Source organism: Cyanistes caeruleus, chromosome 11 (assembly GCF_971803275.1).
Source record: "Cyanistes caeruleus chromosome 11, bCyaCae1.hap1.1, whole genome shotgun sequence".
In the NCBI taxonomy this organism is placed as follows: Eukaryota; Metazoa; Chordata; class Aves; order Passeriformes; family Paridae; genus Cyanistes; species Cyanistes caeruleus.
Genome location: NC_141711.1, coordinates 5,589,551 through 5,615,144, shown reverse-complemented (window position 1 = coordinate 5,615,144; position 25,594 = coordinate 5,589,551). Strand labels below are relative to the sequence as shown.

Below are 25,594 nucleotides of genomic sequence, written 5' to 3'. Positions count from 1 at the left end.
AGGCAATTGGCAGGGTGGTCTCAGCATCCAGCAGACATCCAGGGGACAGAAATCAAGAGGAGATTGGGTGTTCTTGGGTGGAGAGCTCTCACTCACCTGAGCAGTTTTACTGACCACTGGCTGCTTTTGCTCCCCTGCAGTCCTGTGGGAAGTCACTGGGAATCCATCACCGTGTCCCTACAGGGGACAGAGCTGGGAGACTTTTGCTCCTTCTGGATTCTGAAGATTAACAGATGAGGCAAAGAAAAGAAGATTAAAAAGAAGTAGCACCTTCTCTGCATGCAATGTGCCATCTATCTCTTCCATCCCCACTGTTCCAGCCTGAACTTGTGCTCCTGAGATTTTCAGTGATACACTTGCTTTGGCCAGGGTCAGGGGGGACTCGCAGTGGAAAGGCAAACAGGAAATTCAAAGCAACTTTGAGCCACCTACTCCTCATTTCTCATCTCCACATTTCCTAAACCCACTGCAAGGGAGGAGGAACAGCACCAGACTTCTCGTAAGGCTGCATCACTGAGTGGGACAGGAGCGACGTGCTCGGAAAGGTGCTCGGTGCAGCTCTGGGAGATCACTCTGTCTGTGTCAGCTTGACAGATATCAGCCTCCAGACAGCTCTGAACACATCAAAAATACACTTCCCTCTTCGAGCTGCACACGCTGCAGCGCTGCCTCACCAAGGGGAGTGGGAACGCTGCACCTCTGGGAGAGCTCTACAAACACCTGCCTCGCTCCAGCTCTGCTTTTCACTGTTGTTCCCTCCCGACAATTTTGCCACCCTTGATAAAAACCCGAGCGAGAGGTAAAAATGAGATGAGCTCTCTCTGACGTGTGCATACATATTTAAACATTTCTGTCACTGTGTGTTAGTCGCAGGCGCTTTAACGATGCCGCTTAGATCTTGCTTCTCGCGCGGCATCAGGCAGCAATATCAGGCTATAATGTTTCAGGAGCTAAACAAACCTCCCCTTTCTAACTCTTTCAAGTCATCCATTAAACTTATATTATCATCAGAATCACAGCAAAACAGAGCACGTTCTGTAATTCTGTAAAGAAATGAGGCTGACAGCGTCAGAGCAAAATACACATCATTAACAGAGCCCTGCTCATAACACAGCTCTTAAACACGCAGCTCTGTGAATATTCATACTCCATTTTTGAGGGACACTATGCTTAAATTTCAATATTGCAACTGCATCAACAGTTCTTGGGCTCCCTGGGATCAGAGAAACAAGGAAAAACAGCAGCTCTCAGTGTTGTTCAGGGTACCTTGCTCTCGGTAAACAAGACAGAGGCAAGTTTCTCTACAGAGGAGAAATTCAGGTAGAGCTGTATTTGAAGAAGTGGATTTTGAATATTATGATGCTGGGCTCATCATTAGAGGACAGAGCAGATGGTGAAGGCTCAAAATATAGTCTCATCCCTATGCAAACTGATTTCTACAAATGCATATTAACTTTTATTGGAAGTTTCCATAGACATGTAAATCCCTCTGTAGTGGACTGAGCATATCCTTTAATGCAAAGCACTTCTGTGCATTACAATAAGTAGCAAGAATAGCTGATAGTCATTGCAGTTAGAAACTATTTGGTTTACTTTGAGCATAAAGCAGGAATTTTATATATTCTATCTTTTATTTAAACAACACCTTTCGTGTCAGCAACACCTTCCCAGATGCAAGTCCAGTTATACGTATGTCAGTGAGCCCCAAATAAAATTTTAATGTTCAGGATGCACTTTGAAGGCACTGGTTTGCTTAAATGTAGATCATAACTGTGCTAATATCTAATGGATGTGCATGTTTATATTATCTCTAGCAGAATTTTTTGAAAAGTCTGTAAAATTTAAAAACAATACTGCAGTTCCAGGTGAAAAAGGTCTAAGACATATTCCAAAACAGTTGTGTGACCCCTCAAGCAATAATTCTCTGTCTCAGGAGAAGTCTGTTCTGCAGGGAAAACTAACAAATCTAAACTCCAGAGGTAAAATACTTAAACATCTGTTCTGAGCAGAGTGTTTCATCATCTTCTAAAAACTAGGAGGTGTTTTTATTGCAGTGTGCCCAGTACTATTTCGATAAGCTCAATCCCTCCAGAAAGCTATTAATTACAAAACAAATAAGTGTATTAAAATGCCATCATATTTGCCCTGAAGAAAATTGTGAGGCAAAAATTAGGTGTTCTGGCAACCCACAGTTTCCCTATCAATAAATGGAAACCAATCCTGTTGATTTCCATGCAGTTTCATGAACTAAATAAAATCTTTGAGTCTTCTGACGAATCAAGGTTCTTCCCTTGTTTTTTTTCTCCTCTGCAGCTGGACAGAGGAGAAAAATTCCCTGGCTGAATGGACACTTCAAAGGAAGCAGACATTTCACTCTGGCAGAAAGTTTTTCTTGTCCTTTGCTATAGAAAGACTCAGTTAAGTTCTTCACTAAACTTTTTCATTTAATAAGGCTACAAGTTCAGTATCAGTGGCTGCTGGCTTGTGAGTGTGTGTGTGTAAGTGTACATAATGAAGTGCAAAGCTCTGTCTCAGTCTAAAAGAGGAAGGGGGTGCAAAGGGAGGGTCATTGCAAAGCAGTGCAGAACATGGGGAAGTCAGCCAAAGTGCCCTTCCAGAAATGGCAGTCTTCCCAGCCTTAAATCTTTTGTGAAAAATAAAATATTCTGTTACATTATTTTCCAATTTCAGCTGTCTCCCTAGCTGGGCTCCAGGGTGGTATATTTCCAAAAGTTCAGGAATATTTTGCTGCTCACCATCTGCCTCGATAGCTGGACATATTGGACATCAACACCAGGACCAAACATCTGTGGCCCAAGGGCACCAAGCAGCCTCCAGTCTTGTACCAGTGGGAATATCCATGCTCCAAATATCTGCAACCTCATTGATCACAACATTGTGGGCACACAAAAATAAACTTCCCTTCCTCACTCAGTCCCCTTCTCAGTTATCATCAGCACAAAACTCGCTTGCCAAATTAGGATGCGCTTGGGTTTAAGGGAAAATGCTTCCCTGTGCCCTGAATTTGTGGAATTGTGCAGGGAGGATTTCTTGGCAGTCTCTTCTGGGTCATGTATCACCCTGCAGTGGGCCTCCACGCACATGGCACTTGAACAGACCTTTCTGGTAGTTCAGGCTCCTTCTCATGGAATCACTTGTATTATTAAAGAGGAGAAATATTGCAGCATAAGGCTGCTAGGAGCAGCCAACCAACTCTGCATTTGGCTTAGACAGGCTCATCCTGAAGCCTAAAGTATCACAAATCTCCTGCACTGGGCAGGCAAAGCCTTACACACCACAGGAAAAGCTTTTGGGAAGGTTAAACTATGTAACCCCAGAGATTCCTCCCAAAAAATACACACTCATGTTCAAAAAGATCCTGATAACAGTACAGAAATATCTACTTTGCAAGGCTCATCCTGGTACTTTATGTCCTGACAGGCCAGAGGTTAATTTAAAGACAGACCAACATATACTATGATAAATGCTAAGCAATAAAAAAAACCCAACCCAACAAATTAAAACCATCATTCTTAAGAACAGCAGAGCTGAACTGAAAGCTGTGAAATTTAGAAAATATTTTGAAATTTCTGTTTCCTCAGTTTACATTGTTTTTTGTGAGACCTGGTGGGAAAAACCTTAAAACTACACAGGCAAGGCTCCAGAATGCCTTATCCAGACAACATCATTTTAGACCAGTTATTCTGAAAAATATTTTGGCCTAAAATCCCAGTTTGCTTCATAGCAGCTTCCCGCTCTTCTCAAAGTAAATAAAAAATTCTCTGCATCTGGAGTAAAGCAGATGAAACATCTGAACTCTAGGTGTTGCTGTCACACAATTTCTTTACTACCAATTCCCTTAATTCCAAGTCTTTTGCTCAAACCTCTTTGTTGGCTTTCTGCTTGGTAAACCTCTGCACATCAATTCTGCTCCTGTCCATGCCAGTAATGGGCCATTCACACACATAAACAGAATCAAATAGAAAAACCATAACCCACCCAGGGCAGAAAGGGATGCCTCTACTTCAGCTTGAACTAGAATAACATCTCTGATTTTGGTGCAGCTGGGAAGGGGGACAAAACTAAAGTTGAAGTTGTGTCACCCAGTAATTAAACTAAAAGTTCTCATTGTTTTCAGTCTTTCTCTAGAGTGTAGAACCCCAGAAAACCCCACCCTGGGATAGCTGTACACATGATAATTGGCTGTATCACCTTGGGAAGGATCTTCTCTTCCCTTGTTAGGCTGAAATCTGTGTTGGGCAAGAAGCTCAAAGGTAGCAGATAAACATCTCTCTCCATTTCAGTGGCTTCACATTGGTTTGCACCATGGGAGGAGCTGGCCCTGCAGAGCTGCCTGCACACGGGTCAGAGCAGGAGGAACGGGATGGACTCAGGCCTGTGCACAACAGCAACACAGAAAATCTGTATCAATTTGCAGCTGTTAGAGGAGACTAACCACAAAATTTGAGTAACTGATGCAGGGAGAGCATGGGGAAAGGGCTGTATTTTCAGGTCAACTGGAAGCTATTGTGTTTGGGAGTGAGAGGAAAAAATGGTTTGCGTTGCTTTTATGAAACATATAATTTTCCATCTCCCTTGCCTTGCCTTAAGAGCTTAATTGGACACAGTTGACGTCGATGCAAGCCCAGCTCCCGTCTCAGGCTTCTGTTTCCAAAGGTCACAGATTTCACGCTGATCCTCTGCATTATGCTATCATTTCCACGAGAACCTGAGGAGGGGAACATTAATTGCCTGTGACTGTAATTGGCTTCATGATGGTTGTCAGGCCAGTGGCTGGGAGCACACACCCCAGAACAGCTGTCGAACACGTAACCTGGCAGAAAGTCACCGAGTGTCGGGAGCGTGCTCCAAACAGGACTGACATTTCCTGAGCCCCCCCAGGCTCTGCAATCCAGACAGATCTCTTGACATAATGATTCTCAAAAGGGACTAATTTGAATTAGTTTCAGCTGGTGCAAGGCGAAGATGCAAACATGACCAGCCTGTTGGCAGCAAGTTCATCTCAAATCCCCAAAGACAAACGTGCTCTCCCAGATCTCTGTGTACTCAGGCCATGATGAGATCACTGTGGTATCACTGACACAGCACCAACATTCCTGGCCCAGGGCTGGTTCAAAAAAGGCAAAATCAAAGTAGAAAACCAATGGGCAGTGAGCAGGTACACGTGGTCTGACCAGCATTAATATCAGAGCTGGTTTCTCTTCTGCTAAGTCAAAACCAGTTCCTCCTTTGAAGCCAAGAACAGCAACTTAGATCAATCAAAATACCATCAGACAGAAGTTGTTTCCTGTGTTACCACCAGAAATACCAGAATTTATCTCTAAGTCCACTGAAAACTAGCTCTCCTTGATGTAATATGCACCAGAGCAGAGAGGTTTGAGTGGGAATTTCAGATCCATATCCACCAGTTATACAACTGCACTGTGCTCCAAAAGAAATTGCCTTTTCTCCCTGCTGGACAAGTCTCCAGTTTGCCTTTAGTCTGATGGGATTCCTGCCCTGGAGTACCATATTAATGAAGAAGTGAATTCAAAATGGTACACTTAGGAAAAACCCTTATTTCCTGAAGCCCAGCATATAGGAAACTGGTAAAAACTCCATTAACAAAATGATTAAGACCTAATGACTTAAAATACTTGGAAGGTGACATATCTGTCTGTGGTCATGGATTTAAATAACTTGATGCATATTTCTACTGGAAAATGTAAGATGATAATCAGATGAAACTCCTCTCAAAACCACAATTATCTATCTCAAGTATCAAGCATTCAGGTACTCACATGTGCAGTTTCAGATTAGAATTAAAGTTTCACCTAGTTGTAGAATACAGCAAAATCCATCTCTACAAATATAGGATACAGCTATACTTATTTATGGGTAAAAATGAACATACCCCTTTAGACACCTACCTGTTTAGACAATTGTAGGAGAGAAAGTAAACACACTAAACACACACCATGGACACACCTGCACTGTTGAAGAGAGATGCCTCTAGCAGTGCAACACTAGAACATGAGAAATACAGCAGGACTGGAACATGCTTTTCTCCTGAGTCCCACAAACTGGGTTGTACAAGAAAAATCCAGCCCAAGAGTCCCATATGTTTATTACAGCAGCACAAAGACCCTTCCCTGTGTGTGCAGAGCGTGGCTGGAGCAGCCTAAACTAATCAGTGCCACAGCTGCTCTGGAAGGTAACAGATAGGACTGAGCTTGCTTTTTACCTCAGGAAAATTAATCTTAATTATAGCAACTCATTCTCGGCATTAATGTGAAATACACTGTAAGGCTGAATGTAAATCACAAATTCAACTCAATTTATACCTGCAGCAGCTCTTTTCCACATGGTTAGGGAAGGTGCTGTAAAAGCACCACGGAAATGCCTCTGAAGCCTTTTCTCAGCTGTAGGAGCAGTAAGATCCAGCGTTAACCAGCAGATAAACTCTTGGGTAGAGCTGAGGAACTCGGTAACGCACCAAGGGAAACCAGCAAAGGACTCCCCAGACTGCAGACAAGGCTGTGCATATGTTGCTTTGCCATTTGGACCTGACTTCAAACTGTGAAGCTGGAAAATAGAGGAAAAGAACATCAGAGTCATGACAGTGACCTCCCTGTGAACCTGCATGGGGTAGCACTTTGCTCCCTCCCACGCTTTAATTCATATTTCTGTGCTGACTGTAATGCTGTGTATTGGCCCCAACAAGAATTAAATATTTATGCTTTTATGATGAGATACTTTGTTACCCCATAAAACTTGCACATATGGAACTCTATTAATTTATGCTAATTCCTTATTTCTCCAGAAGAGCCTTTCTCCTCATTAGCATTTGATCGTTTAATACAACTTTACAGCACACACTAAATTGAAGCCCATAATCTTTTGTAATTGAGGGTTTGTGTGAATTCATTGTCATTTTTCATAACAAAAAAAAAAAAAGAAAGAGGGGGCAGGGAGATGTGTGTGGCAGCATTGCAATTGGAGCAGGATCAGCTCTGCAGGGAGCACAACTCACTCAGGAGGCTGGACCTGCCCTTGTTTGTGTAGAGGAAGCATTTTGTGCTGACCCCAGGGAGGGAAGAACCAGCCCTCTGGCATGCTGCCAGTGCCTGCCAGCTGGGCCAGAGGATGGGGATAGAAAAGGAAAGGAGGGATGGAAATTACAGCCCACAGAGCAGCCCTGCAGCAGGAGGAGTGTCCAGTTCACCCTGTCCAAACGACCCTCTGTTACCTTTGCCTCCTGCTGAATCTTTCCATCATGTCCCTGACACCATGTTTAGAAGTGATGTTACTGGGGAGGCAATCAGTGTTTCTTCCCTTGCCATAACATTCCTTTTCTTTTTGTCCAGTGGCCCAAATTCACTTTCATTTAGTCAAATTAATTAAGCAAAGAGCATTGGCAGACCTGCCCCCCTTAATGGGATTGATCTCTGCCCTGGTGCAACTTCCCAGGCTCATCTGTGGAACTCCACTAATCAGGAGGTTGCTCCAGGCTCATCTGTGCCTCTAAGCTGTAAATCAGAAGTAAACCAAAAAAAATCCCATTTCAGGAAAGGAAGACAACAATGGCTTTGTCTTTCAATATGTAGCCTCAAACAGAAACCAGGCAGTGAGATGCAATGCAATTTCACATTGCTTTAACCTCCCTTTGTCCCACCTCTCCAGTATCAGCTGGGAATCTTCAGAACATTGCTGAGACAGCTGGCCAGCTGCTGGATTTTTCTAGAAGCACTACCAAAAAATCTTGAAATTTCAAACATCACAATAAAAAGATATGATGTACACATTTCTATTTTATATATATATAGATATATATATAAAGTATGTGTCAAGTTTCTGTCACTGGATGCTGAGGAACAGCTTAGTGCCTCTGGAAATACGGGTTTTGTTTCTCACAACACTGTTTACATGTTTGCCAGGAGACTAGAGGAAATACACCATTGCAACAATTCAATCAGTATTTTTAGGTTTTTCAGTAATTCTGTGCGTCCTGCACAGTGAAATGAGGGTCAGTATTTCCTTGAGGAGCTCTCTATATTGTTTTCCATGACAAGAGGAACTCACACATGCTCATATCCAGCTATCATTGAACTGATAGGATTAGAAATGCCAGTTTTTAAATAGATTCTAGGAACAGGACTCAGAATGCAGACTTTACTAATAAGGATACTCTCATTCAGCATAGGAGCTTCTGATACACTTACATCAAAATTATTTTGAGTTTTAATTGTAAGGGTTGTCAAGTAACTGCAGATTGCAGCCTGGGTTTATAGAGTCTTGACATTTACAACTGCAAGGTTTAGGGAAAGGCACTCAGCCTCCACCAGCACAGCTGAGTGATAGTTCAAAGCTGGAGCAGAAACCATCCAGCTGTGGAAGATTAATAATTGCAATGTGCAGAGGCCCCACTTCATCCTTGGGGAGGAGTTCATGAGCACTCCCTTAAGTGTATCCTTAGGATTGCACGGAGGGAAGCGCTCTGAATGCTCTCATCTGTTCTCAGGGACACATTGACAAAGACATAAACAATGAAAAAGCTAAAAAAATCCATTGCCCCAGTTACAGGAAACACCTGCAGCCAGCAGAGCACTTAAAACTCATTTAAGTCTCATTGAGTTTGGGGAAGAGTAAAAAACCTGGCCACTGGCTGTTCTTGAATCCAGGTGTCAAAGTCAACATCACTTCATCTGTTTTGTGGACATAAAGCAGTGACTTCAGCACCAACTGCTGTAGCCTGAGCAAACATATGGTATCAGCAATTTACAATCAAAAAGAATCCACATTTCTAAGTTTAAAAAAACACTTCCTATTTAAATGCATCTGCTTGCACTGCTGTTTATTTAAATTGTCAGTTAATCAATGAAATGTAGTTGAGTTAGGAGCACATCGCAACAAATCAGTGTAATCACCTTCATCTTCATTTTACCTTAACTGGACTAATTTCACTGTTCAGCCCTGACCAGAGGCAAGTCAGAAGTGAAAAAACAAGAGGTATCTTCTGCCAAATTGAGTGATTTATCTATGCTGATCCAGCTCCTCCTTTTGTGGGAGCACATCTTTATACTCTAAAACCCTCGCTTCCAGTATCTTTTTTCCTAGGGCAGTGAGAGGAAGAGATTGGGTTACTCACCTAGAAATTAACAGCACAGCCTAAATCTTGTCTAAATCCTTTATCAAACAGCTCTTCACATTTCCTTAACACCTGGCTCAAGGGAGGAACCAGTTGTACCAATGAGCACCAAAATGTGCTCGGGTCTCTGTGGAGGTGACAGCCACCTAATGAAGGCAGTTTGCCTCAAATCAATTACACCATCATTTCACTGACCATAAAATGACATAGTAAGTGCCTCTTAAAGACAGTTACCACATGGTTATTGCTGCTTTCCAAATTGGATTGTCATCACAAGTGTTCAGGAGTGAAAGATACAGGTAGGGAACTCCTTAATTCCTTAGCCCTGGCAGGTTGGAGCTCCCAGTGCTTATTCATTTTGCATTAGCAAGAAACATCAGAACATCTCAGCTCCCCACACCACGAGGTAAATTATTCCTGGAACACTGTACTTGGTAGCCTCAAATTTAATTACCTTGTAGTCTGCAGGTCATGTTATTGCTCTGCAGTTACATGAGGTTGTTTTGTTGTTTTTTTTTTTTTTCCCATACCTATTTATATAACCTATAAAAAAATGTTCTGGTGGAGTGAATTTCTATAAATTGGTCCCAGGCACACAGTTCTCCCACTGTTTGAAAAAAAGAGATTCTGCTCTCGGTGAGCATCTGCTGGCTAATCCTGTATGCTGTTTAAAGAATGAAACTCATGTTTTAGCAAAGCACAATGCTTTTTAGATAAAGCCAAAATATTGATGTCAACACGAATTTCAGTTTAAAGCACAGATAGCTGCTCCCAGCTCAGCTTGGGTAGTTTTCCCAGTGGGAGATAATCCAGAACAAGCATATCTCAAAAGATACAAGCAGATTATGAGTTTGATCAGAATCAGAGTTTATCAGTATGTTTTGTGGTGTTTCCTTACGTTCAGCATATTCAGCCCTAAATAACAACAGACACGGGTTGTTTGGTGGTGCTGCATCCTTCTTTGTTCAAAAACAGCCCTCCTATGAAAAGTTTTACAAAAAAGAAGAGTCCTATATGTGGATTTTGTGCCAAACAGTGTATAGGTACACAGGGGAAAAGTGTGTCCCTCATTATTGTCCAGAGGCACATGCCATCACTGTGGACAGCAGCTGAGTGGCAGCCAAAGATCTGTCCCTTTGACTGAAGTGGAACATTTCACATATAAAGACCTTTTTTAAAATATTTTCCCCCAAAACTATAGGAAATTACTGCAACTGTCTCTGCTGGTCACTTCTGTATTGTATTTAACCTTATAAATATTTTACAGGCTTTCTTAATTTAAAACCCACTGAGATATTAACCTTTGCAACAAAGAATGCACTGAATCCGTTGTTGTGTGGTACTTGATTGATGTTAGTACAACCCATTGTTTTTTAGTTCTGGAGTACCTCAGTGTGTTATTAAACAGTGTATCATTTCTAATTACATAAGGGAAGAAGCACACATATATTTTCATTGCAGGCACCATCCTTTAACTTTTCTTTGTCTTGAAAGCACTATAAGTTTTCCAAGGAAATGTTAAATATCTGTGCAAGTATTTTTTTTCCCAATATTTTGACCATTTATCTGGTTAGGGGAGGAAGAAATATTTGCTCTGCCCTAGAATTTTAATGATGAAATTTTGATCCAGAAGAGAAATTAATTACAAGCAGTTAGTAGTGAAGTTAAGTATCTAACTCTTATCACTTCTCTCTTATAGAAATATCTAATTCCTTTTCTGGAGCAGACTCTATAGGAGGCATGTGAGCTCTCAGTTGTACATTGCACTTTTGTGTACAAATATTTTCTTGTCTGACAGGTCCAAGTTCCTAACAGATTTTACCCCCCAGCTTGGTTTGTGGCCCTTTGGATTACAAATATCACAAGTATCAATATGATCTGCTCAGTAATACTTTGAGCAGCAAGTAACTCAGGATTTGTTTCAGATGAAGCATGGATTGATATGATGTGATTTGCCTCAAAACTGTGAACAGGTTTTTCCTCCTTCCCTCCTCACCCTACTTCCCCACTCCTTTGTGAACCAGCAATAAACACCAGATGCTCTTTGCAATATGAAAAAGGGATGTACTCCTCTAAACAGAATTTCTGAAAACCAGGTAAATTGGAAGCTTCCAAGCAGTTCTGCTTAGGGAAATGGGTGGCTGGTTTTTTTTTTTTACCTGAGAAGCTTCAATCAAAAGTGGTAATTTGCACACCTGAGGGAATAAATATGAAGCAACTACAGCAGAATATTCCCAGGTGGAATCCACAATTGAGATTTCTGGGTGGAAAGACAACAAACATTTTTCCTTTCTTCAGCTGAGGGGGTCTCGCTGCTTTTGATAAAACCGAGGGAAGCTTTCCCACTGTGTGCACAAAACTCCAGGGTTTCATGTTTTGCAAGAAGTAATAGATTAATAGGAATTTCTTTTTTTCTAGACTGATGCAGACTTGTTTCACGTGCTTGCTAATTGACAAAGCAAGCCTCAAGAGCCATCTAGAGGTTGTTTGGCAAGACTCACTTTTATTATTTTAAGACTGTGACTCTTCCATGTCAGAAACAAACCCCTACAAACAAATCCTTCAGGTTTTGCCCTGGTGCAGCATGGTAAATCAGGAAGATCTCTAGTTATATCACTTGAACTTCAGCACTGTGGTATCAGAGCAATCTTCCCCTTCACCCACAATGCAGCTGTTTCATTAATGAGCAGCTGCATTCCTGTGGCACAAGAAAAAAGAGTTACAGGAGGTGCTACGTGAGGCAGAAAGCATTTGGCATGAGGACTGTGATCTTGTGAGCTCCAGACACACTCCAGGGGGAAAAAAGGACCCTGTAAGGGAATAAGCAGATTTTGCCAAAATGGAATTTGGTTAATGATGATGTTTCTGCAGCCCTGATGGTATTGTCTGGTCTGTTCTGGCCACCCTTTAATTCTGTGTCTAATCAAACCGAAGTCAATACCCTGAACTGGGGCCATGGTTTGCAGAAGAATGGGAAAATAGAGAGGTTTGAGGGTCTGTGAGTTCACTCCCACAGTTTACAGATAACCAAAATGTGCCAGCCTTCAGACAGACAGATTCTCTTTGGGGGCAAGCACGGGAGACTTGTTTTTGAGGTTCCTGCATGGCTTCAAAATAAAGGAAAGAACAGGTGATGACAAGGTGATGGGAGCAGTCCTTTCAGTTCTAGCAGATGTTTGTTTCAGTTTGCAGCTCCAGTCTTTGGTGGTCTGGGTTTTCATTCAGATTTCATGACATCCTCAGACAGAAAGGTTTTTAATATGAGCAACAGAGATAATTTTCTGTACTGAGTTTAAATCTCTGTTTGTCTGAAAAGAACAAGTATGACCTTTCACTAAATCAGACTGAAACCACTTCCTGGCACCCTTTACTCTCCAGAGAGGAATCCAGTGAAGTTCTTCTTGTGTAAGTTGCTTTGATGTTATTACATCTTGTGTAACAAAAACCTTGGACTTGAAGGTCTAAATATACTTTGCCCAATCCAAATATTGCACTGACATGACAAATAAAACTATACCTACTGAAAACCTGAGTAGAAAGCACATCTGTATACAGAAAGAAACACAGCAGGAATGTCATATATTCACTTTAGGTTAAAACATGCACTTTGGATTTAGAGGAATCTCTTTGATATTTACTGTGTAATTAATCTGCTGGAGGAAGTACTTGAATGCCAGACTGGAACAACAGAAACACAAAAGGGGTGAAGTGCTGATGTAGCACCAGTAAAACTGAGCCTACAAAACTCTCCAGAGCTACACAGATACAGAGATTTCCTGCTCCATGGAAAGGAGATTCCTGCAACTTGCGGTTTTTTTTGGATTTTCCACCGAGGTTGAGTTTCTTGGAGAACAGTGAGCAGCAAGAGAGGTTTAATTTCAGGATATTAAAGCCTCCTAAAATGTTTGTGAAGTGGTAAGGCAGGCAGCTGCCTAATGGGCTCCCAGGGCTGCCCTTGGCTCCTGTGGGGTCCCTGTGCAGACCCAGCCCAGGCACAGCTCCACTCCTGCATTATGCATAACCCCAGATGTGGTGGAGAGGGGAACTCGTGCAGATGCTGCTGGGTAATGGCAGGGGCTCTTGGAGTCCTGGGAGAGGCAAAAAGAGGTTTTATCAATACCTATTATGACTGAGCTGAAGTGAAGTGTTTCCATAAGGGATTTCTGCCTTCAGGATGCATAAACTGGCTCAATCAAAATGCTGAAGGTAGAAAGAGACAACAAAGATAAAGACTTCAGGGGGGCTGCTGTTCTGTTTATGCCAGATATTCCAGCCATGACTCTGAGTGTCAATGAGAACAGACAAATAATAGAAAGGTGAAAACTGAAAATCACGGCTAAAGTGTTTCTCCAGCAGAGATGTATTTCTCTGTACATCTGAATTCAGAACACTGGACATGAAAAATAAGATATAGGAGTTCTAACCTTCAGAGAAAGAACGGCTCAAAAAAATGTGTTCCTGTAAAAGATGCCAAAACACAAGTTCACTAAAATGCAACGGCCATATAATTAACAGAAAGGAGCAAGCAAAATATGAGAAACACAGCACATATAAGCAGAACATAGAATAAAAATGCTTGTGTATACACACGCACATGTATTTTCAATGTGAATATGAGGACAGCATCTGCTGATAGCTCAGCTATGCTGCACAGTGAACACTACCAAATTGGTGAGGTCAAAATAACATAAATTATTTAACAACATTTCTATTATAAACTATACCCAGGCCTGGGCCATAGAGAAAGGCAGGGATCTCACCAGGAATGCAGGGTTGGTATAATATAGGCATGGTTAGGTGAATATTTATAAATCTCTGACTTTTGCATACTGATCTAGAGCCTAGAACTGTATAAACTTCAAGTCAGTACTAGCCAGGGCTCAGAAGAGCAAACCATCCAGTTAATCAGTGATCCTGACTAAAATTGTTCAATGATCTTTTGTAAAATGCAATTTTAAACTGTTCTTTCCTTTACATGATAAAATAAACAGTGATGATCCCCTAACAGAAAGCACATGGGTAATGCTTCAGACAGTTCTTGGCATTTAGCACCTTTAAGTGAAGTTGCAGACCCAAACTCAACATAAAGCTCTAATAAACATCACAAATCAAGAATATTTGTCCAAGAAAAGAATTGATTTTTTCCTCATTTGCAAACTTAGACAGATTTAATAGAGATATTCTTCACTGAAAATAAAAGAATGATTTTGCAAACCTCAGAATCTGAAACTCCAGGCCTTAATGGCTAAACCATTATGGGGTCTTTATTCCACATCTTCACAGTAACCATTGCCTTCAGACAACATCCAACTCCCTCCACTGAGAATAAGCAAGATAAAAAAACCCCAAACCACCAGACATTAGTAGGTAACGAATTATTGAGAACAAACTAAACCAGCAAGTAAACACCACATCTTTTAAAAAGCAGGTTTTTGATGCCTTTTGGAGGCTTGAGAAATGAGCTAAGCTGAGTTGCCCACAGTCTATTACATGTCTGATTGCTTCTGACAGGGGGCAACACTTCACACAAAGAGCACAAAACACCCTTAAACATCAGAGAAAAGCAAGAAAGAAATGTAGATGACAGATTAAAAGGAATGTCTTGGGCTGGATGTTTGCTTCCCTTTAGTAAACTCACATCTGTCTACAGCATGATCTAGGAGAGATGAGGTCAATGTTTGTATTTCAGAGTAAAATCAGGCTCTTTTCCTCACCCAGGGATCAGTGTTATCATTCTCAAGTAGTCCCAGTGAAATAAGAGATTCCTGCAGAGTAAGGAAGCACTAAAAGTGTGCAGATTGCAGGTGCATTTATGCCCAATTTCAGAGGTAACATATTCTCAGAATTATCAACAAATGAGTTGGAGTTTTCCTTTGTGTGACACAATTGTAAGACATTACTTTTTAACGTTCTTGTAACACATTTGCAGTCCCACTCGGCCCCCAGAGAATACTGCAGAGTATATAACAACAGCAAAATTTGTGATATATAATCAAAATCAACAGCTTTCAATGAAAAGCATCCTTTAAAATTTGCCATGCTGCCAGCTACACTGAGCTACACTCTTTACATGATGGAGACCAGCATGTATATTTGAGAAGAGCTATAAGTAAATATAGAACCACATCCTACCTGTAGACATTTGCTATATGATTTTTCCTCATTTGCAGGCCCCTGTGTTCACAAATTATAGGCTAGGATATGGTCCAAAGCCAGGAGAATACTTCAGAGCTTTGTTGCTTTCTCTACTTTCCATCTCTTGAAGAACAGCAGTCTAGCTGTGAGCTCAATAGGATGTTTAAATTTGAATTCTGTGAAGCTGACAGACCAAGAAAGAGGAGAAAGAAACACACAAGAATGAAAATTTCAGCATGTGCCAATGTATAAATGAAAGGTGTCGTGATCCTTTCTCTAGACCATGATCTCTGTGACCCTCTGACTTTGCCAGTGTGAACTGTGGCTCGAACATCCCATCTTCCCCAGCAGCATCTTTGCATGACACCCAGTTATCCTGCTGAAGGAATTTCATTAAATTCAGATGTTTTCATCTGCTGCTTTTCATCTGTGCCACCAGGTTGCACTGCACCAGACTGGCTTTTGTCAGCTCACAGTCTTGTTTGTCACGAGCAGAGACGTAGCTCAGATGTACTGAGGAAAAAATCTGTCCAAAATTGTTTGTCAGGAAATGTCTGTGCTTGGAACAAAAGTATCTGAACCAGGATGGAGGGCCCAGGCTTCTTTCTGGTTGTGGATTGTGTGAGGTGCCACACCAGATAAGTCACACTTACAGGATATGGATATCCCAAATCAGTACTTGTTGTTTTAGTTTCTGGTACATCCACACACATTTTACTGTTCATTGCAAGGAACTTTTTGCAGAATTTAACCTTTAATTTCCATACTAGCATCTAGTAATAGTATGTTCCAGATCATCTATAGATTTCAACATTTTAACACCTAGATATGAGATGGGGTCCTGCAAATTGGGATATTTATGATGCCAAATGTTTGGTTTGCACAGCTGCTACTCCATGAACTTATCAGAGTAGCAACATCCTTCCCAGCAAAGTTTGCTATTATCCTAACAACCAAGTCACTTCAATCAAATCATCCAAACTATTTGTGTCATTATGTTAATTAAAACACATTAATGTTTATACACTGAACCTAGAAGCAGATAAAGAAGAATTGCATATATTAAATTCACTTGGAAAATGAAAATTTATTTCAAATGAGTTTGAATGGAGGGCACAGAGCTACTCACCAGTTTGGTTTGACACATAGAAATATTTTCAATTTAACAAAGAGAAAGTTGTTACTGAAAATTTTTGAATCTTCAGTTCTAGTGTTTTTCTTAAAAATGGAATGCATTTCACTTCATTCTTCTCATGTCTCATTTTGTCATTTCTGATGCTCCTTCATTTTCTATTTCAAGATTACATTTTTTCCTGTAAAATGTAATGATTTGTTTTGATTAAACAACCTGAAGATAAAAATCCACTGCTTTGGGCAAACTGGTTATTTCAGATGAAGCCAAAATTACCTTTTGTTTTCTTTAATTATTTTTTTAAAGAAAACAAAACAACAATAAAAAACCAAAACAGTGTCAGTCACCCTGTTCTTCAGGTTGTCTGGCACTTCCCAAGGGTACAGGTGAGATGAGAACAAGCAGGGAATTGAGACTTGGAACCCTTGAACTTGGATCTTGCAAGAGGACATTTATGAAATATGATGCAACAGTTCTACCTGTGAAATTTTTCAGTTCAGCTTGTTGATATTAAAATTGGAATAGGTCCAGTTCAGACCAATATTTCTGTTTATTTCATCTCCAGCTACCTCTTCACTTCAGCTGTAAAGGTTTCAGGACAGGAATGTCTGACCTGCAAGTGAGACACTTCACTTCAGAAACGTCTCCCCAGTATTCTTGCTCTGGTATTCCCTGGTATCTTTCCCTGATCATCCCTGAATTTCCTTATTTTCAGCCTACTGGCCCTGAGGCACAGCCAGCTGTTTTCTGCCAATGCCAGAGCATGTATGACAGGCGTAACATAATATTAAACACATTTTATCTATGGACTCTTCTGGGCTATGTCTTCTGTGTCTGGGCTCCTTGCCAAACCTCTTGGCACATCTCTGCCTTTTGCAGTACCCAGAATGAATTCATGACTGAGACAACTTATATGATGGAGTAAAGTACCCTTACTGGAAGTGACAACTGTGTTCAGGTCTAAAAACTGGTGAGTTAGTTAAAAATCAATTTTCCCTATTAGCCAATCAATAAACTAAAGGCAGCTTAGAGGTCATTGGAGCAAAAATGTCTCCCCTGAGTCGTGAGCTGGGATCACAAAGAGCCCAGAAACCAAAGCTCTCCAGTCTCCCAGTGCTGTAGAGCTCACAGTGCAATCACCTCTTTTGTCTATAAAAATGCAGCGAACACGGCAACAGTGCCCCGGGATTCTGAGTGAACAATCCTGGAAAGAATTGCACAGAAAAGATTTTTATCCTTTTTTTTTCTCTCCTGCATTCCTTTCCACTTTTCCCAAAATACTCTTTACCTGGTGCCTTTTTTTCATGACAATCCTGGTTTAACCATGTCAGGTATGGCTGATAACATGACAGAAAAAAAAGGCAAAAAGACAGAAAAAAAGACAAAAGAGGGATAAACCCAGAGCTATTCTGAGCAGAGCACTTTCAGTGGGTTGGGTCCATGGAAAACACAGAAATCTCTGCACAAAGTTGGAGGATTTTTAAACCAAACCTAGGCTTTAAAACCATTGCAGACATGAGAAAGGTACTGAATATCTGTACAGAAAAGCCACAAATACACAATTTCCACTGATGTGCTGTGTTGCTCTATGTAGAAATTTCTGAACATTCACTACAGTGTAATTTATCTGCTTATTTCACATATTTTTACAATATGGAGACTAAATACCAAAGTGTTTAATGAATGGGGAGCAGGCCTAAGCTTCTGACCCACACGGGGGCTTCTAAAGATTTTCTTGTTCGGATTTTCTCTGTTCCTCGAGTATCTCATCATTGCAGAATCTCAGAATTTACAGCTTCAGAATAGCTGTAAATTCATGAAAGATCCAGTTAACCTCATTTAGATTAGGGCATAGCTAGGCAAATTACTCCCACGAGCATACTTTATCCTGTCATGTTTTTTTTCATATCCTGTTACTGTAGCTAGGGGAGGTGCAGTGCACACCTGCCCCAGGTACATGTAAAGGAACAAATCTTTGTAAGGCACAGGAATAAAAAATGAAATCCCTGAGCTCACACAGTAACACCTGAAAAGAAGTACTTCTGTCACAGCTTCCTTCACTGGTTATAGAATGTTTTTTTCCTCTTTTGCATTGGACACCCACAGAATAATTGAAGGAAAAATGGTCCCATGGGAATTGGTCTTGAACACTGCTAAAAAAGCTGTACCAACTGCACAGCATGCACTCGAACTGCATGAAGATGAATGGAGGGGAAAAAATGTCCAATATTCCCTGAAAGTTTTCTGAAGTTTTTATGGAGAAATTCAAGCCCATGTATCTGCTAAAATATCCATTGTTGTGAGTAGCTCACCTCACAGAGAAGTTCAAATGCTCTTTTTATTTTGTGACAGGGCAGAAGTATTTACACCCATCAGGTTTACACACAGACATAATCAATTGCTGCTTTTCTGACAAAACTCCATCACTGTAAAAATGCTCCATTAAATGCCTGGTAATAACATTCCATAGATGTTTTATTGAAAAAACAAGTTTCTGTAAGCCAAACTGCACACAGCATACTGGTAAAAATGGGAAATAAAATGTTCATGCAATGGAAATATGTCCAAACCAGAAAAGACTAGTGTAGAAAACACAGAGAAGAGCTCAGTAAATAAGTTTGATCCAGGCTATAAAATTCTAGTGGTAATCAAAAAAAGCCTGGTTCAGGTGGTTGGCTGCAAAGATATCAGTGAGATTGGCACCAGGAAAATGACCTTTGGTGCTCTTTCTCCTTGAGAGCTGTGCTCCCTTCTCACTATTTACTGTCAGTAGCTCAGCTCCCACAGGATCTGTGTCGATATTTTTTGGAAAACATTTTTGTATGACTTTTCTTAACAAAAATTTATCTCAAACCCACCAAAATTCTTCCACTGAAAGTACACTGGAAATATTCCGTCTCTCTGAATTGTAAAAATGTTTTGGTTTTGCAGAAAAAGCTCCATGTTTTCCACAGGGAAAAATAAACCTATTTTCTAGACAGCTATCCCCCATCAGCTGTCTCCTCAGCAGGCCTCCCACCCTCCTGGGAACTGAGCTATAGGGGAAGACATAAAGCAGACAGACCCTTCTCTCTAGTTGTAGGAATTGGTTTTGCTATCTTCTCTTACTCTGCTGACAATTTTCAAGCTTCTATTTTAGTTTCTTTCTTCATCAGTCTTCAGGTTTTAGTGTAAATTGTCCCTGGTCTCCTAGTTTATATTTCATTCACTTTTTCCCGTGGTGGTGGTGGTTATATTTTCTCCTGTGTTGGTCACTGAGCCTTGGCTCTTCCATTATTTCTTACCTACTCCTGCCATAATAAATTACCACATAACCTTTGAATCCTTGAGACAGAAAAACACAGCATCTTTGAGGAGATTGTCTAGGCTGTCACCTCTTGGATTTAGGAATGTCTGCAACCTGCTGATTAAACCCCTGCTCTTGTCTAAGGACTTCAGGTTTGCCACACTTACCTCTGTGATCCAATTTTTAAAATTAAGTTACAAAACTCTGAATTATCTCACCATTATCCCCCTCCAAATCACGTATATATTTTTTCTTTTTTGGAAAACCTTTCCTATTTAATTTATCCCAGGAAATATTTATCCAGGGCAGTTCTTGAGAGAATCAGACTGGATGCACTGAAAAGCTAAAGATTAAGGTCCAGGGGACCAAGAGAGGTGCAAGGGACTGAACTGGTACTGGTGGCTCTTGAAATCCTGGACTTGGAGTAACAACTTAGACTCATTCCAAGGTTGTAGAGATTATTCCTCTGGATATTGCACAATGCAGCAGACTGAGCTATGGAGTGCTCCAAGATCCTGTTTATTCAGTGTATAAAATTCACCTCTGGGGGCTCCAGCTGAAGAACAGACAAAACAGTTTTCCCCATAAAGTTTTACAGCTGCTCCAAGGGCCCTCCACTAAAAGCCTCCACACTTGTGAAAAGGAGAAGAAAAGGAAAATGTGTATCACTTCCCAGTTATGAAGTGGGAGTAATCACATTTATTTTCTTTCCTTTTATTCTAGACTAACACTCTTTGGAATAGAGACCGTGGTGCCAGGGAGGTCCCTCATGATGTGCACGAGGCTCTGCTGAGAACAGCTGGGTTAGAGCCACATGTGGAATGAGAGAATGAACCCTTCAGTGCAACCACCACTATACACACCTCTGAATTTGCTCTGGCTCTGGAGGGAATTGGCTCTGTCATGCTCAGGAGAATGGCAGGGCCCAAGAATGTGCCTGTGGAGGTGCATCAGGATGCCTGGTCTTCATCAGCAGGAAAGATGATGATATTATGATGATATTAACCCTTGGTTTTCCCTGTGGAGACCACATTGGCATGTCCACTCTCCTGCTGTGCCCAACATTCAGCATCCACATTGTAGCTCCTAAATCCACACTCAGGTCAGGGGTGTTTGTAGGGGCTTTATTCAAGTGCTTGCTCTAGGAAATAAAAGCAGATCTGTAAAATCAGAGTGTATAATATATTAGAAATGCAATACAATTCTCAGGGGGATCTTCATTGAGACCAATGGGATGATCCAGGGGAATATGATGAATGGCTACTGCCCTTTTCTTCTTCCAAATAAACATTTCATCCCTCTCCACCAGTGCTGGGCAGCAGATGCAAAATTACAGTACAGAAAAAGAGCATAATTTGGCCATAAAAATGTTGCAATAAGTTGTTACATAACTGAAATGCCACCGCCTTTAGTGCATCCACCCACTCATTTTACAACCAGTTAATATTTTTCTGAACTTACATGTTGTATTCTATCCTGCCGCCTCTGCAATCTTTTTGCCTATTTTTCTGCCAAAGCCACAAGAATAAAGCTGTCAACACTGCAACTAAGCCATCTTTCTTGTCTGGCAAATTGTCTAGTGGAGACTATAACCTCCTGGATGCTCCACTGCATAATGTAAGTATCCTGTCTTAACAAAACAGAATTTAAATATTCTTTAGGTACAAGATATCTTCAGGCTTCTGTGCAGAAACAAGTTAAATATATTTTCCTGACATTTTTTTTTTACTTTTCTCCAGTGGGAATGGCACAGACATTCATATTAAGCTGAACACGTATTGACATGCTTAGAGAGATGTTATATGGCTTTTCAACTGAAATATCTCCAGGTATTTGAACTGCAATAATAAATATGGCTGCTCCTGAGGGAAGGAAGAAGCAGCAAGAAAATTCCCCAGAAGAGTGTGATTAAGAACTGAAGTGTGCCTCTGGCATACAGTAGTTATGCTTTGGATGTGATTGGGATTTATGAATTCAATTAATGCCGGAGCACAATTTTAGAAAGTTATTAGCAAGCTCCTGGCTGAAGAGAACATGGTTCATTTGTGCATTCATCCAGTTTAGCTTTATCATTGTGTTGTTTACAAACACAAGGCTGGATCCTCTGAGATGTGTTTTGGGGAGGCACAGATGACAGTTGCAGAGGAGCCACATGGACAAAAAATGCACCCTCATCTGTGGGGTAGCTTTAAGTGAATTGGAGGAGCTGTAATTTTCCATTTGACAGATCAAAAGAGAGAAACTCATAAGAGAAGAAGGACCAGTCTCCTTTTCTCAGCTTTTCCATTTTGTGTCCCAAGAAAGGCTCTGGGCTGTGTGTTCATCTGATGTGAATTTGCTGGATGTACATCACCAAGGAGCTGGGCCCTCCTGAGGTTCACTTACAATTTACAAACTAACCGAGGCCAGACGTGACTGTCTGCGTGGGCTTGTGCTGCATGCATCTATATACATTTACATCTTGGTATTTATATATGGATAAATATAAACATGTCTCAGCTTGCCTTTTCATTTTTTCTATAGACACAGCTCTCCCCATCTGCCTCCTAATTTCAGAATTTCAATGTCATCTGTATTTGTTAAGGCCCTGTCACCTCAGGCAGGGTCTGCTGGTGGGGATCTCCGCTCTGTGCACCCAGAGAGAGCCCAAGAGCTGCGGTCTGGGTCCTAAGCTTGTCTTGGATCACTGAGCTGAATAAAGCTATTCATAAAGGCAAAAAAAAATCAGGTGTAAGCAGCTGAAGGCTCGGAGATTAATGAAGCATTTGGGAGGGAAAGCAGCAGAGATTTCTCAGGGCAGTCCTGCCCCGGACAACCAGGGAGGGGCACAGATGCCCTGAGGTTGGTGTAGCAATCACAGCCAGCACCAGAACCTCCTTTCCCTCAGTCACTCACTGTCCCCTGCTTTAGTTAGACCTCTTCCACAAAAAGCAGTAAAGGCCACTTATTCACTTCTGTCAGGTACTAACAAATATTTATTCATGCCTCATTATGTAGCTAGGTCAGAGTAAATACTTTGGTTTCTAAGGATGGCAACAATCATTCTTTCTCAGGAGAAATACCAAAATCTCCATTTAGACTAGGGCTTACATAAATCCTCTCTCTCTGGGCTTGTATGGCTGAAGAACGAATGCAAGGGACAGCAGAATTACATCTCCTTGTTTTCCTATTGCCAGCACTGCAGTATTTCAGACAAAGCAGTTTTGTGTGAGAAGCATTTTCCCTTTCATTTCAAAGAGCAGCATTTCAAACCCTGTGCCAGGCTTGAACCAACACTGTGGCTGCCAGCATGACTCACAGCCACTTTGGCAAAACAGTATCTGCCAGTGAGGAGAAAATCTCAGTGATGCTTCAGGCACAACTCTGTGACAACAACAGAGTAATTAACTTTTGAAATCAACCATATCAATCCTGCACAAGAGTAGGAGAAACCTTGCACCTGCATTTTCTGGTGTGTCCCTGAACCAAGACATGCAAATGTTTTAAACTTTGTGAATTAAGGTTAAACTACAGAATACACAGCTGATCCAATGGAAAAGAGATTCTACTTTTCAATAATATGTTACTTGTGATTCCTTTGAAGGCTGTGGGGGAGGTAAAATCTCTGAGAAATAATCACTTCTTTAGAAATTTTGACATTGTGAGAAGCACTGTGTCAGAGAACTTACCTTGTGAAGTTTTGCCTTCAGTGGTCCTCACATGTGCAGTTCAGCAAGGCTCCTGGACACAGGCATCACAATTTTGGGAGCTGCTCTGAGGCTGTAAGTGTGGAGCAAGAGGGAAAGAGGCTAAAGGCAGCTCTGTTTCCTTCAGATCACAGGAGCCTCTGTGCCAGCACTGAGACACCCAAGACAAAGGTTTTGGAGTTAGTTGAGAATTTTCTGAAGAATTTCAGGGGTGTCTTTGGTTTTACCCTATAGAGCCACTGGAAATGGAAAGGAAAATGAAAACCAGAGCTTGTGGGCTCTCTTACAGTCGATGTTAGTCCTTCATAGCCTAAAGCACATTCTTATTATTACTCTATATTATGTTTTACAGTTTCAGAAAATTGTGAGTAAAATGTTTTTTGGCTTGTTTATTTTTCCATATGTCAAAGGCAAAACTTTCCCCTTTGCTTCCATTGAATCTAAAACTGACAAGGCTGCTCTTCTTTAGCAAATCATAAAGCACCTTATTCTGCCAAGACATCTTTGTTTGTGCACCAGCCACATCAGATGCAGTTAGTGCAGAGCTGGGAATACTGTTTATTAGTTAACCACAGCTGCAGAACTAGCAGATGGAGCAGAGCACATTTTTGTTGAAGATCACAGAAGTAATGACTACTGTTCTATTCTTTTTTCATTTTTACTCTGTCATTGCTTCGCGATGGAGTTGCAGATTTCGTTAGAGACTCCACAGACTGGTACAGAAACCACAGTATCCATTACATTTAATTACTCCCCCATTTGTTTAAACAAATGAGTGATTTTATTAAATTGAATTATTTTCCTCTGCTGCTAACATGAGAAAGGGGCATTATAATTACAATCAGGTTGGCATTTTAAAGTTATAACATTTGTAAGCTACAGCAAAATTTTCCAAAGCCCTGTCAAAATTACATGCATATTTAAATGCCAACAAAATTTGCCTGTATACCACCTTTAAAAATATCTTCTCACTCTGGGAGCTGAAACTGAGATCCCAGCTAAGGGGTAACAAATCAAAGTGACCGAGTGGCCAGCAAAACCTGTGTCTTCTGAGAGCCCCCAGAGCAAAGACAATGATGCAGTGCCAAGGAGACAGCAGTGACACTGGGGCTGCTCACTGTTATTTAGAAGAATTCCCTCTGGCTTCACTAAAAGCAACAAGCAAAACAATAACCAAGAAGTAAGAATTTTTAGCCTTTTCATTTCTAATGAAGCAAGTGTGCTTCATTAATCTTTAATCACCAGGATTTCAGGTCTGTTGCCTTACTCTGATGAAGTTCCACTTCTCCTTACAGCTTTTGCACTAGATCTTCCACACCTCCAGCTTTCATATCCACACCTCCAGCTTTCATATCCACACCTAAAGCTTCACAGGATCCAGGTTCTGTCCCAAGGATCAGACTACAGCTTCCTCAGAATGGGGAGTAGAGGGTCAGGGACACAGGGACTGATCTGGTGACCAGGACAGGAGCCAAGGGAACAGGATGAAGCTGTGTCAGGGCAGGCTTAGGCTGGATATTTGGAAAAGGTTTTCATCCAGAGGGTGGAAGAGGCTCCCCAGAGAAGTGGTCATGGCTAATCAAAACTGTTGCCACATCCTACAGTGCACGAAAGGCATTAAGCCTATACTCAAGGTCTACATGAAGAAATTAGTTTTGTCAGGGCTCTTACCACAACACACATCAGCAAAAATATTAACTCTGTTAAGGATGGAAGATTACCTCTTCTGCAAATGAAAGGGGGGATGAACAAAAGGTGTAACTGTGTGATGTGATTTTTCACTAAGGCTAACAGAAAAGTGGGGTGTAAGAAGCAGCTTTTTTCTGACTGATATATCAAAAGAGCTTGGGGTACAGAGACAAAGAAATGAAGGCTGGGTTTGGCAGGACAGTGGAGTAGAAGAGGGATTTTATTGCAGCTCTGCTTTTACCCAGCCGTAATCAGGTGGTTAAGACTCCTTGTGCCTGTGCTCTGCTCTCCTGTTTGCTCTGCCTTTTGGACAGGACCCTGCAGGCTGTGAGCTTTTCCACTTGTCACTCCACCCTACAGGACACTGGCCTTGGCAGAAGGTCCTAAAAGCTACCAAACCCCCCCAAAACTCACACCCAATTATGATGAGTTCTGATGATGGCATGAACACATTCCCAAGATGCATCTTTAGAAAATATAACCTGCAGAACTGCTCTGGCAATGGCACACAGCGGGGG

The 25,594-nt window shown here is 41.2% G+C and overlaps 1 long non-coding RNA gene across 2 annotated transcripts in view; it reads right to left on the bottom strand.

Annotated features, from left to right (window-relative positions):
- LOC111934982 (uncharacterized) overlaps positions 1-25,594 on the bottom strand; it is a 95,128-nt gene that overhangs the window by 49,623 nt on the left and 19,911 nt on the right. The window contains exons 3-5 of one of the 2 annotated variants that reach the window (XR_015274939.1): positions 6,345-6,585; positions 4,213-4,396; positions 97-219 (exon numbers count right to left, since the gene is read on the bottom strand). This is a non-coding gene — a long non-coding RNA (uncharacterized LOC111934982). The remainder of the gene's footprint in view (positions 1-96; positions 220-4,212; positions 4,397-6,344; positions 6,586-25,594) is intronic. The other variant, XR_015274938.1, reaches the window with a different exon arrangement.